Source organism: Cricetulus griseus, unplaced genomic scaffold (genome assembly GCF_003668045.3).
Source record: "Cricetulus griseus strain 17A/GY unplaced genomic scaffold, alternate assembly CriGri-PICRH-1.0 unplaced_scaffold_1, whole genome shotgun sequence".
NCBI lineage: Eukaryota > Metazoa > Chordata > Mammalia > Rodentia > Cricetidae > Cricetulus > Cricetulus griseus.
The window spans coordinates 6,443,138-6,456,038 of record NW_023276808.1 but is presented as its reverse complement, the minus strand read 5'-3'; the positions used below and the strand labels follow the sequence as shown (position 1 = coordinate 6,456,038).

Below are 12,901 nucleotides of genomic sequence, written 5' to 3'. Positions count from 1 at the left end.
CCTGAAAAAGATTGTGTCTGATGACTAACATGAGAAGAAGAAAAGTTGGCAAAATCTCTGAGCAAGTGGGCCTGGACTGGCTAAGAGAGCTACCTGAACACAAGATAGTAACAAAGCTAAAGAGAAAATAAGAAACAATGGTTCTACATGTTTTACCTTCAGTGATTAACTTGAGTTTCTATCGTAAGCTCCCAAAAAATTAGACACTGGCCTAAGGGTAACAACAAAATCAGTTCATTACCAGAGTACCTGTTACTTAGCTAATTTAATCACTGCAAACCTGAAAAATGTTGGAACAAAAAATGCTACTTTATATGTTATTTCTTTGCTCTAATGGACATAGGAATGTTGACTTTTCAAAGAATGTTGAAGATAGCGAGACTTTAAATGGCAAAAGCCATGAAAGCTCTCAAAGTGCTGTTGTTGTAGGACATGAAAGATGGGAATTTTGAGAATAATGGCAGACACTGTCTTTCAGAGTCAGGATTTCAGTGAGTAAAAGTCCCTGCAGGGCACCATGCAGTTGCACTGATCTACCTGCCTTGAGAGACAATTGTCATAAGATATTCAGGATAAAGTCCACGGCTCCTATGGCACAATGTACATTCAGGTTCCTGACGGACAGATGCTCTCCATCAGGTAGGGAAGCATTCAAAATAATCTGTATTCTCTATGCTTTCTTAGTAATCAAGGACATATGTAAGCTTAACAAGAAAATTGTTCTTAGGCATTAATCATATATATCCTGTATGGCTTGCAATTTTCATAGTATCCTGGCAACTACACCTGTATTGATCCTGGAAATTGCCACTATTTTATGTTACTGATAAAGATATAAAAATTCTGTTTCCTCAATAAAACAATCATATCCTTGTCTTGCTGTGGCCCTCTAGGCCGATCCTGGCTTCATTCCTCTTTTGAATGTATTGAATGTATTTTGAATGTATTTTGAATGTATTTGAATGTATTTTGAATGTATTGGCCAAGTTCTTAGAAGATTTCATGAAAAATTTATCTATAGTTCATTTGTATGATATATTGGGCCCAAATCTTTGTTAATCTCTACAGATTCCAAAAAGTGAATAAGGCTGCGTTTAAGATTATTGTGCTTATGTCTTAGACAAAATATTGTCTCTGTTATTGTTTTTTATTGTTGACACTTTCAGGTCTACAGTGAAAAGGACACAACGAGGAAGATAAGAATGTCTCTGTTTGATTAAGAAAGGAGCACTAGTAGTTTCTTATAGCAATACATCGATGGAAAAGAGACAGTAATTTTCAAGGTTTTTAACACCATTAAAGAAAGGGCCCAGTGGCACGCAGGGGCAATGTAGGCTGATGTGCCAAAAGCACCTCTGCTACAGTCTGGGGTCTGCTGGTACCTCAGCTGTCTTCTAGGAGGCAGGTCATACAGACAGCAGTGGCGGCCATGTTTGTGAAACGCAACATCACAGAGAACCATGAAGTCATCGTGCACAATGTGTTTGTTGACTTCTACCTGCTCTAGCGACCAGAGCATCAAGGTCTAGCATAAAAGTGAAAGTGGAGATTGGCATTGTGCTGCTAGTTTGAAGACACATAGTGGATCTGTATGGCATGTGACATGGGCTCATTCAGAATTCGGACAAGTTTTGGCTTCCTGTTCTGTTGACCAAACTGCAGCTCTTTGGGAAGAAGTAGTAGGAGAATCAAGGACAGAGTCACTGGGTGAAGAGGACAACTCTACTGGACAGTAGAACATCTGTTACTGATGTGAAATTTGCTCTCAAACATATGGGTCTTGAAAGACCCCCGAAGAGGTACTTTCGTAGAGGGAGACCCACACCCAGGAATCAGCGAGGCCACGAACTGGATGCAAAAAACAAGAGGCTTTATTGGAGACGCGGGTACCCGGGGCGACTTAGCTTCTGTGTGGCTAAGCGCCCCGAGCCAAGGGAAAGGGGTCCTTATATAGGGAAAAAGGCGCAAGCTAGGAGCAGGGATTCTATTGGATAATTCTAATGAGGCATTGTACAGAGCTATTCCCATTGGTCAATGTATATGAGGCGCTATACAGGGTTATTCAAATGAGGCAAAGTACAGAGTTATTCAAATGAGGTGAAACATAGAGTCTCTCAAATGAGGCGAAATACAGAATCATTTCTATTGGATGGTTCAAATGAGACACAGAGCCATTCCAGATCAGCATATTCTCAAGGTCTGGTGTCTGGTACAACAGACTCAATTCCCCTCCCCTCCGCGTCCAGATGGCTGACCTTGGGGGCGGAGACCTTGGGACGGAGTGTTTCTCATCGGGCGGGGCTCAGGGGCAGGGCTCCAGGCCGGCTCACTTGGTGTTCGTTCTCGTGCCGGCCCACCTGGTGCTCGTTGCTCGGCCCCAGCCCCGGGGCGCGGCACCAGGCGGGCGGGCCTGGGTCGCCCCGCCTGGGTGAACCTGCTTGGGAGGGAGCCAGCCGCCAGGCGTGTGGGTGCACGCGCATACGGGAGTGTCACCGAGAGACAGAACGAGCCAAGGGGCGGGGTCTTTCAGTCTGATGTTAGCAACCTGTTCAGCAGATAGGCATAGTAAGAATATATGAGGCTCCAGATGTTATGAATCTCAGCCAGTGGTCTCTACAGCACGAGAGCTTACTCATGTAAGCTGAGCTGCAGCTGTATTTCTTGGAACCCTTCCATCTCTCCTGCTCATTACCCCATGATCGCAGTGGGAAGTAATGACAGCAGTCGAAAAGCAATGGCAAAGGTTCAGATTTTTGAGTACAATGAAAACACCAAGAAATATGCAAAAGCAGAAATTCTTATGACAGTCACAGATCCTGTTCATGATATTGCCTTTGCTCCAAATTCGGAGATATCTTTCCACATCCTGGCAATAGCCACCAAATATGTAAGAATTTTCACGTTAAAACCTGTGAGTAAAGAATTAACTTCTTCTGGTGGTCGCAGAAAATTTGAAATCCATATCTTGGCTCAGTTTGATAATCCCAACTCTCAGGTCTGGACGGTGAGTGGGAACATAACAGGAACACTGCTAGCATTTGCAGGAGATGACGGCTGCGTGAGGTTGTGGAAAGCTAATTACATGGACAATTGGAAGTGTACTGGTATTTTGAATGGTAAAGGAAGCCCAGTAAATGGGGGTTCTTATCTGGGAAACTCAATTCCTTCACTAAGCTCAAATACTCCAAATCTTCAAAACTCATTACATGGATCTTCTGCTGGCAGAAAGCACACCTGAGTACAACCTAGTCGGAGTAACTTTGATGTTTTGCTGCTTGTTTCTTGCACACAGGAATAGAACTTGAACTCTTTCCCCTTCCCCAGTGACCTTTGACCTCTCCAAAGAGGAACCAGCAGCCTGATCATTACTAAACACAGTCCAAAAGGCCTTTAAAATTACAGTGTATATAATTTTTATACTAGTCAGTTTAATGACTCTATAAATGGAGGGCTTTTTGTTGAGACATCATTATCAAAACAAATTTTTAAATGATCTGTAGACTAACTTGTGTTTAAAAACTGAAGACATTGCTACTATCCTCATAATTAAACTGTTGGGAAGAGGAAAAATATAGCTTTATTCTAATTGGAGAAAAAAGAGACAACAGGCCCTGTTCTTCATTGAAAGCCTAGGAAGGTAGCCCAAGTTTATGACTCTATCCAGCAATGTCCTTACCTTACTGAAGGAGTAGGCAAAGTAATTCCTTGTCTCAGGAGTAACATTATTCAAAAACTGGCAAATTTGATTCAAGCTTGATAGGGTCCACAAAATTGTGGCATATTCACCTAATTTCTAACTGACTATGCAAACAATAAAGTTGTAAATATAAAGATGATGGATTCTTCTGTTGTCAGTTGTTCACTATAGTACACGTCCATGATTTGGACAGTCAGAGCCCAAGTGAAAATTCTGTGAGAGTTCATTGCATGAAGCAGTGAAGATGCAGCTGTGTTGCATTTGAGACCACAGGATGTTGAGATATCCATGCTATGAGACATCTGTCATGGACACTTTCATATGAGGAATGGAAGTAGCAAACGTGTGAGATAGATAAGAAGTGAAGTCCTGGGGGTTGTGTGGAATTTTGATCATATTTTTATAATAAAGCTTGTGTGGCATCAGAGACCAGAGCTACCAGTAAAATGACCAAAAAATTCCTAGAGGGTTGGAAAATTGTGGAAAGTTCGGAGACAGGAATTAGTAAGGAGGGGCTGAGAGAGGATCTTTCTCTGTTTTAGATTGAGAAATGGAAGAAATAGGACACACTGATGGCTGCTCAACTGCTTCTCTGATCTTTCAGGTTCTTACCCCCATATCTGCCTTTGGATTTTTTCTTAATAAATATTACTTATGCCGGGTGCAGTTGGTGAAAACCTTTAATATCAGCATCCAGGGAGCAGGGGTAAGCAGATCTTTGTGAGTTTGGGACCAGTATGGTCTACAAGAGCTCTTTGCAATAGAGCCTCCAAAGCCACAGAGAAACCCTGCCTCAAAAACCAAACCAAAAAATAGATTACTTACAGTAACATTTTATGAGCTTCCTTAAAAGATATGCTCAGTAAATTAAAAGATAATTAAGACTTCCAGCGATAGACTAGATCATAGATTTATATTTTTATATCATATATTTATATCATATATTTAAATCATTGATTTATATTTTTATATCATATATTTATATCATATATTTAAAGCATTGATTTATATTCTTATATCATATATTTATATTTTTCAATTGATACTGAACAAGAAACAACAGCATTAGGAGATATTAGACAAAAAAGAAACTGCTAAAATAAACCAATCCATATACTTTAGAGATACCTTGAGCTCAGAAGAAATACCAAAATATGTGTTACATCAGGGAAGAGTTTTTGCTTTTGTTTCCATGGGGGAAGGTGGAGGGGAGCCCAGTGACCATTGAAAATGATAAAAATTATATTCAAACAAAAGAAGATTTCTTAAAACAGAGTTGTTCAACAAATAACATTGACATTCGATCTAAAGGAATTCATGAGATTAACAGATGTCTTTCATTGGATTAAATATAATTTACCAAACTAGAAATCTGCAAAGGTATATTGAGGCAGATTTTGTTTTGTCTTTCAAAAACATAATATTCTCCAATTAAGGAATGTAAAGATCACTGGTTTCCTGGGCTTTGGGGACTGTGTCTGCTGGTCAAGAGCATGTGTCTCACTGGGTATTCTGTTTTGGGGATAATTTTGGGTTTAGTAGTAGTACTGACTAAGCTATATTTACATATCTAAAAGATATTTGTTTAACTATGCTCATTACATTCAGTGCTCTGATTCACATATATGTTTGACCACTAATATAAAAAATATAGTAGCATTCCTTAGAATTAGTGATGATATGGCTTATCTTTAGGCTCATGAAAAATCAGGAGAAATAATAGTTTAACATGTGCATGTCATTGGAAGCAAAGTTGTTAAAACAGGCTTCTCAAAAATTATAACTGGTGTTAAAAAATTTCCTCACTAGCCTCTCTGTCCAATCTGATGATAATAAACAATGTGTTAGTTATTCCCAAATTGAGTGAAATGAAAGCTTAATACTTCATATAATTTATCCTGGGGCCTCAGTTGTGCCCCAGGAAAAAAAATTATAGACTAATAAATTCTGATGTGAAAAAAAACTTAAAATTTAGTATTTCACAGTAGGATGGGTTTATTGTTTACTCACACAAAAGGACATATCATAGTTCCTTTTGAACCTTAATGCATAGTACCTGTGCTAGTCTAAATGAAATTGCCCCCATGAGCTCACAGGGAATGGCACTGTTATGAGGTTGGTTTGTTGCTGTAGGTATGGACTTATTGAAGCAAGTGTGCCACTGGGGGTGTGCATACTGGGATCTTATATATGCTGAAACCATGAACAGTGTCCCAGACCATTTCCCATTGCCAGTGGTCAAGCTATGTAATGCCCAGGTCCATCCATAGCACCATGTCTGCCTGCATTCTACCATGTTGCAACATGAAGATACTTAATAAAACCTATAAAAATGTAAGCCATCAAATTAAATGTTTTTCCTTTAAAAAAAATTAGCCATAGCCAGAGTGTAGTGGTGCATGTCTTTAATCTAAGTACCCAGGGTGCAGAGGCAGGTGGATCTCTTTGAGTTTGAGACCAGTCTGGTCTACAGGAGCTAGTTCCAGGACAGCCTCCAAAGCCACAGGGAAACTGTTTCAAAAAGTAAAATAAAATATTAGTCATGTACATGGTGTCTCCTCACAACTATAGAAACAAAAACTTGGTCAATGCATGATTCATTACACTTTAGAGAGGAAATTTGAGAAACCCTGACAAATTTCCATTATACAAGATCGTATTAAACATAGGCTTGTGAAATTGCTCATCATGTGTTATTAATAGAAAACCTGGTATTCAATTATAGCCATTCTTTATTTCATGTAACATAAAATAACAGCTATTTAACTCATTAACCTCACCCCCAACATCCCCAGAGCCCAGAGCCCATCTGCTTGCCTGTGCTGGGCTCCCTCCCTGCCTCCATGCTGGCTCCCCCCAGTGCCCGCCCACTGCCACCGCCACTGCCACGGCACCCGATCCATCCATTCATCCGTTTATTAATTTATTCATTCATTCATTTGTTTGTTCGATTTTTCATTCATGGACTCCCGGGCGGGAGCGAGCATGCAGGTGCGGGCGAGCTCGAGAATGAACACCCCCTTCCCCCATCACCATTCTTGCCTCACCCTGCTCACCATCTCACCCTTCGTAAACTGCATCACTATCTTGACTGCTGACACCTGGCTGCTGCCTGCATTCAATTCACTGGATGGCTCAGCTCTCTGTGTCACTGATTCACTGACTCACTTGCTCATTCACTTGCAAAGCCAGCCAGGTGAGACAGCAGTTCTTAGAGAAGTTTTCCCGCTCCCTGCAGAGAGCTCACCCAGGACTACATTTCCCAGTGCGCCCTGCGCTCCCAAGCAACCACTCTTCCGCCCGCCCGCCTCTGGTCTTCCTTCCCGGGATTTTAGAAGACTTAGGATACAGGTAGGATTTTGTGATTTTTTTAGATGGTAGAAGACACGGGAGGGAGGGGATGGAGGGCAGGGGATGAAGGGAGGGCAGGGGAGGGAGGGGGCAGTGTAATGAGGAAAGGGAGGCTGTGGAGCGATCTGCTCCGTCCCCGTGCTGTGTCTCCCACGTGAGCTTTTCCTAATTCATTTTGATTTGGTACCATTTGGTTTGCTGCATCGTCAGGGAGGTTCTTTGCTGTGTAGAAACTTTTGAGTTATATCCTGTAGGACAACGGGAAGTTCCTATGGAGACCAGGAAGGTTTCAGGGTCTGCAAATTAGCCTGGGGCCAGTGCTATTGAAATGAATATTGTTGCAGATCTACAAAAGGAGTTTTTTCTTGTGTGGGAGGCATGGCCAGGAACCACAATACTGTGTCTTTAAGCACACTCTAACCCTATGGGAGGCGCTCTTGTCACTCAAGCCTCACTATCCAATCAGGCCCTCCAGGAGACCTGCCAGTCAGAAGAGGTTCAGGACTCTTCTGCTCACCAGGCTTGACTTTGAAGAGGAGACAGCGGTTTTGTTTCCTGTGATTCAGTTGCTGCTGCAAGGAGCTGAGCTGAGAGCTTAATTGATCTGGGAAAACACAAAATGGTGAGCTAGGGGATGCTGTCTTCAGATTGGGCAGAGCAGATGCTGAGGTGTGGCAGACAGTGTGTTTTGTCCTCCTTGTATCTGTGGGAAGAGTGAGGCCAGATTCCCTCTCTTGGGAAATCCCATTGGGACCATGTAAATTCTTTAACCTAGGGGGAGGTCTCTCACTAACTTTGCTTTATGGGATTAATTTGATGAGAGTATTGTGAGCAGGGCGCTGGGTATACAAACAGGTTTCTAGTCAACTTAAGCCTTTTTTTCTATTTTCTTTTTGGACTTTTGGGGACAGGTTTTCTGTGTGTAGCTTTGGAGCCAACCTGTCACTCACTCTGTTGAACAGCCTGGCCTTGAACTCACAGCCATCCACCTATCTCTGTATCCCAAGTGCTGGGATTAATGGTGTTTGCCACCGACGCTCAGCACAACTTCATATATTCTTGATGAATATATGGAAAGCAGCTTGCCTAACTCAGAGATGCCTAGTTTTTCAATATTTTCTTGACATTGAACACTCTGCATTTAACATTTACATGTAGTCTCCATTAACAGTTAATTTTGGGCAGGTTTCCAGAGGCATCTCATGTGTTGGGTAGCAATCCCCTATTTCACCATAATGTAAGAGATTGGAATTGCTGATATAAAATATTTACCAATGCTTAGGAAATAGAATATATTCCGAAATAGAATTGAGCTGTGGGAGTACTGCCTCTGAAACATCCAAAGATAAGTATATTCTAACCAGCCTTATTTGGATGCCAGGATACACATTTGTTCATTACAATTGTCCAGACATTTGGCTCCAAACCATTACAAAGAATCTACCCCTGATTTACCAACAAGTCAGCAGGCCCATTCATATATTGAAGAACAGGCCTCTAACCAGACATTTGGCTCCAAACCATTACAAAGAATATACCCCTGATTTACTACAAGCCACCAAACCCATCCCCACATCAAAGAACAGTGCTCTAACAAGCTGGACAAGGAGGCATTACAGGGTCACAAAAAAACCTTTAATTCCAGTGTCATAAAATTCTAGTTTTTTTTTCTTGAGAATTAACATAGTTTTGCCAGGTGGGCAATATGACACTAGGTAAGAATTATCTGTAAATAAAACACAGTTGTGGTAATCACTCACCTCATCAAGCAAGGCTTTCATTTCAGCCCTCAGGCAAGGGTGACTTAGTGACATCCTGGTGTGTAGGGCTTGGTACCTTTCATTGGGGCATGATGTATTGACCATAAAACAGAACTGTTTCTCTAAAATCTGCAATATGTTTGGGAGAGCTGGAAATGGTCTGGGCCCATGAACTTTTTCAAGGGTTGCTTCAAATCCTGAGAACCAAACTCTTTCCAACATATTGGGAGCTATTGTCTGTCCTAAGGTCACTGTGTCTTAAGTCAGTAAGGGTCTTGTGATATTATGTTTCCCTTGTGTGGCATTGCTTGACTAGTCTCCTCCTGAATTTCTCCCATTAATGTTAGTTTTTGATAAATTCATATTGTTCTCCCATAGCCTTCTCTCCTCCCACCCCATGTATGTAGCATACAGGATGCTATTCTTCTCAAGAAGCTTAGTTAGTCTGGGGCATATCCTCTATAATACCTACACCTCCTACTTGTCTATCTTTCATATCCCCATGACCTTCACCTCAGTACACTGTCCCTGAAGAATGACCTGTTGTTTCAGGACAATGATGTACTTAAGAAATTATTTAAGGAATATCCTGGTTTTGTGATTTTATTTTACTCAAGTGCTAGTATCCATTCCTAAGGACTTGTATTTTCCTGGTTTATGCTGCTTATCTTTAAAGAAATGGTACATGAAATCTTTAATGTGCTCTAATACATGTACCTAGTCTCTGGAGCACATGGCCATAAGGCCTGCTTTAACTTTTCAAAATAATTTTTGAGGTTATAAATGCATCATACTCCCATTGTATTTTCTCCCTCCAAGCTCTATTAATAAACCATTGTTTTGTAATCTGTGGCCTGCTTTTCTTTAACTCAGGTACATTTAACAGCATTACTGTGTGCAATTTACCAGCATTTGCTTGCAGGGTTTTCCAGCTCCGAGGCAATGAGTTTGCTTCACATGAAATTGAGTGTGTAATGGAATATGCACACAAAGGACCCTGTGCTTTTGATAAGGAACTGGATTGCTAAATGAGAGAGGTGGAGTTTCTACTAAAATATAAACATTTTGGACTTGGGCTCTGTCTACTTTGCTGTAAGGGCAGAGCTGGAAGGATTGTGCTGTGTCATTTGATCTCTAATCACCCAGTAGGGAAGCTGCTAATATGAATCCTACCAGGGTGGCCGTAGCCAATGTGGGATCTTTTAGGGGTCAGCTGTTAGCAGTCAAGGGCATTAGTGTCAGGTAATCCATGTGTTCTTGTAATGGTTTCTTCTGCCTTTGCTGAAATGAGTTGTAAGAAGGACCACAAGTTATACCATGGTGGGTGAATTGTGATCAGAGCAGGTCTGTTGATCTATCATTTCATTTATTTATATATTTTCTTATTGTTTGTTTATCAAGACATGGTTTCCCTGTGTAACCATTCTGGCTGTCCTGGGACTCACCTTGTACACCAGTCTTGTATGAACTCACAGAGATCTTACTGCATCTGCCTCCCAGGTGTTGTTATTAAAGGCATGTGCCACCCCCACCATCCAGTAAGCTTTCAATTATTTTGGAAATTGAACAGAACATGAGCCTGTGTGTAGTTCTGTTGGTAAATATGTTGACCTGGGCAATGGCTTTTGTCCTACATGACTCCCAGTATGGATTTACTGGGAGACTCTGCAGCCCTGGAATGGGGGATATGATTCTTGAAGTACCACTATCCAGTGTTCACATATGGCCAGTGCTTCTGGTTTCAGTGGGACGAAAGATTAGAAAACTGAAGGTCAGGTTTCTAGTAGTTCTGAATATTGCATTCCTTTTTCAGGGTTGTATTAAAAATATTGCAAATAGTTCAGGAATTTGTGTAAAATTGGCGATGTGGATTGTCTTTCATGTATACATGATTAGAATGCTTGTTACTTGTTGCTGTATCTAAACACAATGATGTGATTCAGTGAACTTTAGTTCCAGGGGAGAAAAGAAGTTTCTGATGTTCAGAGATTTCTCAAGTCTGCATGTTGCTGTCAGGTAGATTGGGCATATTCTATGTTATGTGCCATAGGCCATGGAAATTGGGAGCATTTCTTTCCTTTTTAAAACTTAAATTAGAAACTAGTTTATTTTATATGTCAATCACAGTTTCATCACGACCTCCACCCCTGCCCCTCACTGACCCCGTACTGCATCCTCTTTCTGCTACCCAGCGAGGGTGAGGCCTTCCACAATTTGTCTTCAAAGTCTGTCATATCATTTGGAGCATGGCCTAGCCCCCCCTCCCAGTCTCTAGGCTGAGAGAGTGTTTCTTTATGTGTAATGGACTCCCAAAGTCCATTCATATACTAGGGATGAATTCTAATCTAGTACAACAGGACCCATACATTGCCCAGGCCTCCTAACTGACACCCATGTTCAGGGGGCCTAGAACAGTCCTATGCTGGTTTCCTAGCTATCAGTCTGTGGTCCATCAGCTCCCTCTTGTTCAGGTCAGCTGTTTCTATGGATATCTCCCATCTTGTCTTGACCACTTTGCTCATCACTGCTCCGTATCTGAAACTAGATTCTAGGAGGTTGGCTCAATTTTCAGTTGTATGTGTCTGCATCTGCTTCCATCAGCTACTGGATGAAGGCTCTAGGATTGCATATAAGATAGTCATCAATCTCATTATCAGAGAAGGGCCTTTAAGGTGAACTCTTTACTATTGGTTATTTGTTGGCATCATCCTTGTAGATCACTGGACATTTCCCTAGTGCCAGATTTCTCTTTAAATGTATAATGGCTCATCTATTATGCTTTATTTTTTCTTGCTCTCCTCGATTTTTCCTCTGTCTCTATCTTTCTGCTCCCTCAAGTACTCCTCTCCCCTCCTATTCTTCCCTGTCATTCTCCTAACTCTTTCTCCCCTCTCCCATGGTCCCAATTAGCTCAGGGGATTTGTCCCTTTCCCCTTCTCTGGGAGACCATGTATACCTCTCTTAGGATTCTCCTTGTTTCCTAGCTTCTCTGGTGGTGTGGATTGTATGCTGTTAATCCTTTGTTCCTTGTCTAAAACCCATATGTAAGAGAGCACATACCATGTTTTTCTTTTTGCGACTTGGTTACCTCAATCAGTATGCTTAAGATTCCATTTTTTTCTGCTGAGTAGTACTCCATTGTGTAAATGTACCACATATTCTCTATCCATTCTTCAGTTGAGGGGCATCTTCTTTGAATCCAGTTTCCAGCTATTATAAATAATGCTGCTATGAACATATTTGAACATATGTCCTTGTTGTATGAATGTTCACATTTTGGCTGTATGCCTATGAGTAGAATTGCTGCATCTTTTAGTAGATTGATTCCAATTTTCATGAGGAACTTCTTTACATATTTAAAAAGTGGCAGTATGACTTTCCACTTCCACCAGCAATGGAGGAATGCTCTTTCTCCAATCCTCTCCAGAATAAACTGTCATTGGTGTTTTTGATTTTACCCATTTTGACAAGAGTTGTTTTGATTTACATTTCCCTGAATGCTAAATATATTGATCACCTTCTTAAGGGTTTCAGTCATTTTATTTTCCTCCATTGAGAAGTCTCTATTTAATTCTGCAGCCCAATTTTTAATTGGATTTTTTTGGTGTTTTGTGCTGAGCTTTTGAGTTCCTTGTATATTTTGGAAATCAGCCCTCTGTCAAATGCAGGGTTCGTGAATGTATTTTCCCATTCTGTGGGGCTGCCTTTCTGTCTTGTTGACTATGTCCTTTGCCTTACAAAAATGTCTTTGTTTGTGGAGGTACCATTTATTAATTCTAGATCTCAGTGTTAGTTCTACAGTTGTTATGTTGAGAAAGCCATCTAATGTACAAATTCTATGAGGATACCTCTTATATTGTCTTCTAAGAAATTCAGTTTGGCTGGATTTATGTTGAGGTCTTTGATACATTTGGTTTTACTTGCTGTTGTTGGTTTCAGTTTTTCAAGACAGGGTTTCACTGTATTGCTTTGGAGCCTCTCCTGTAACTTGCTCTATAGACCATGCTGGCTTTGACCTCACAGAGTTCCACCTGCCCATGCCTCCCAAGTGCTGGGATTAAAGGCATGCACCACAAATGCTCAGCTTCTTTGA

General features: G+C 41.1%; 2 pseudogenes; both read left to right on the top strand.

Annotated features, from left to right (window-relative positions):
- Positions 1-1,429: 1,429 nt before the first annotated feature.
- LOC100760269 lies at positions 1,430-3,238 on the top strand (annotated as a pseudogene).
- Positions 3,239-6,682: 3,444 nt separating this feature from the next.
- Positions 6,683-12,901, top strand: part of LOC118239759 — a 74,012-nt pseudogene continuing 67,793 nt past the window's right edge.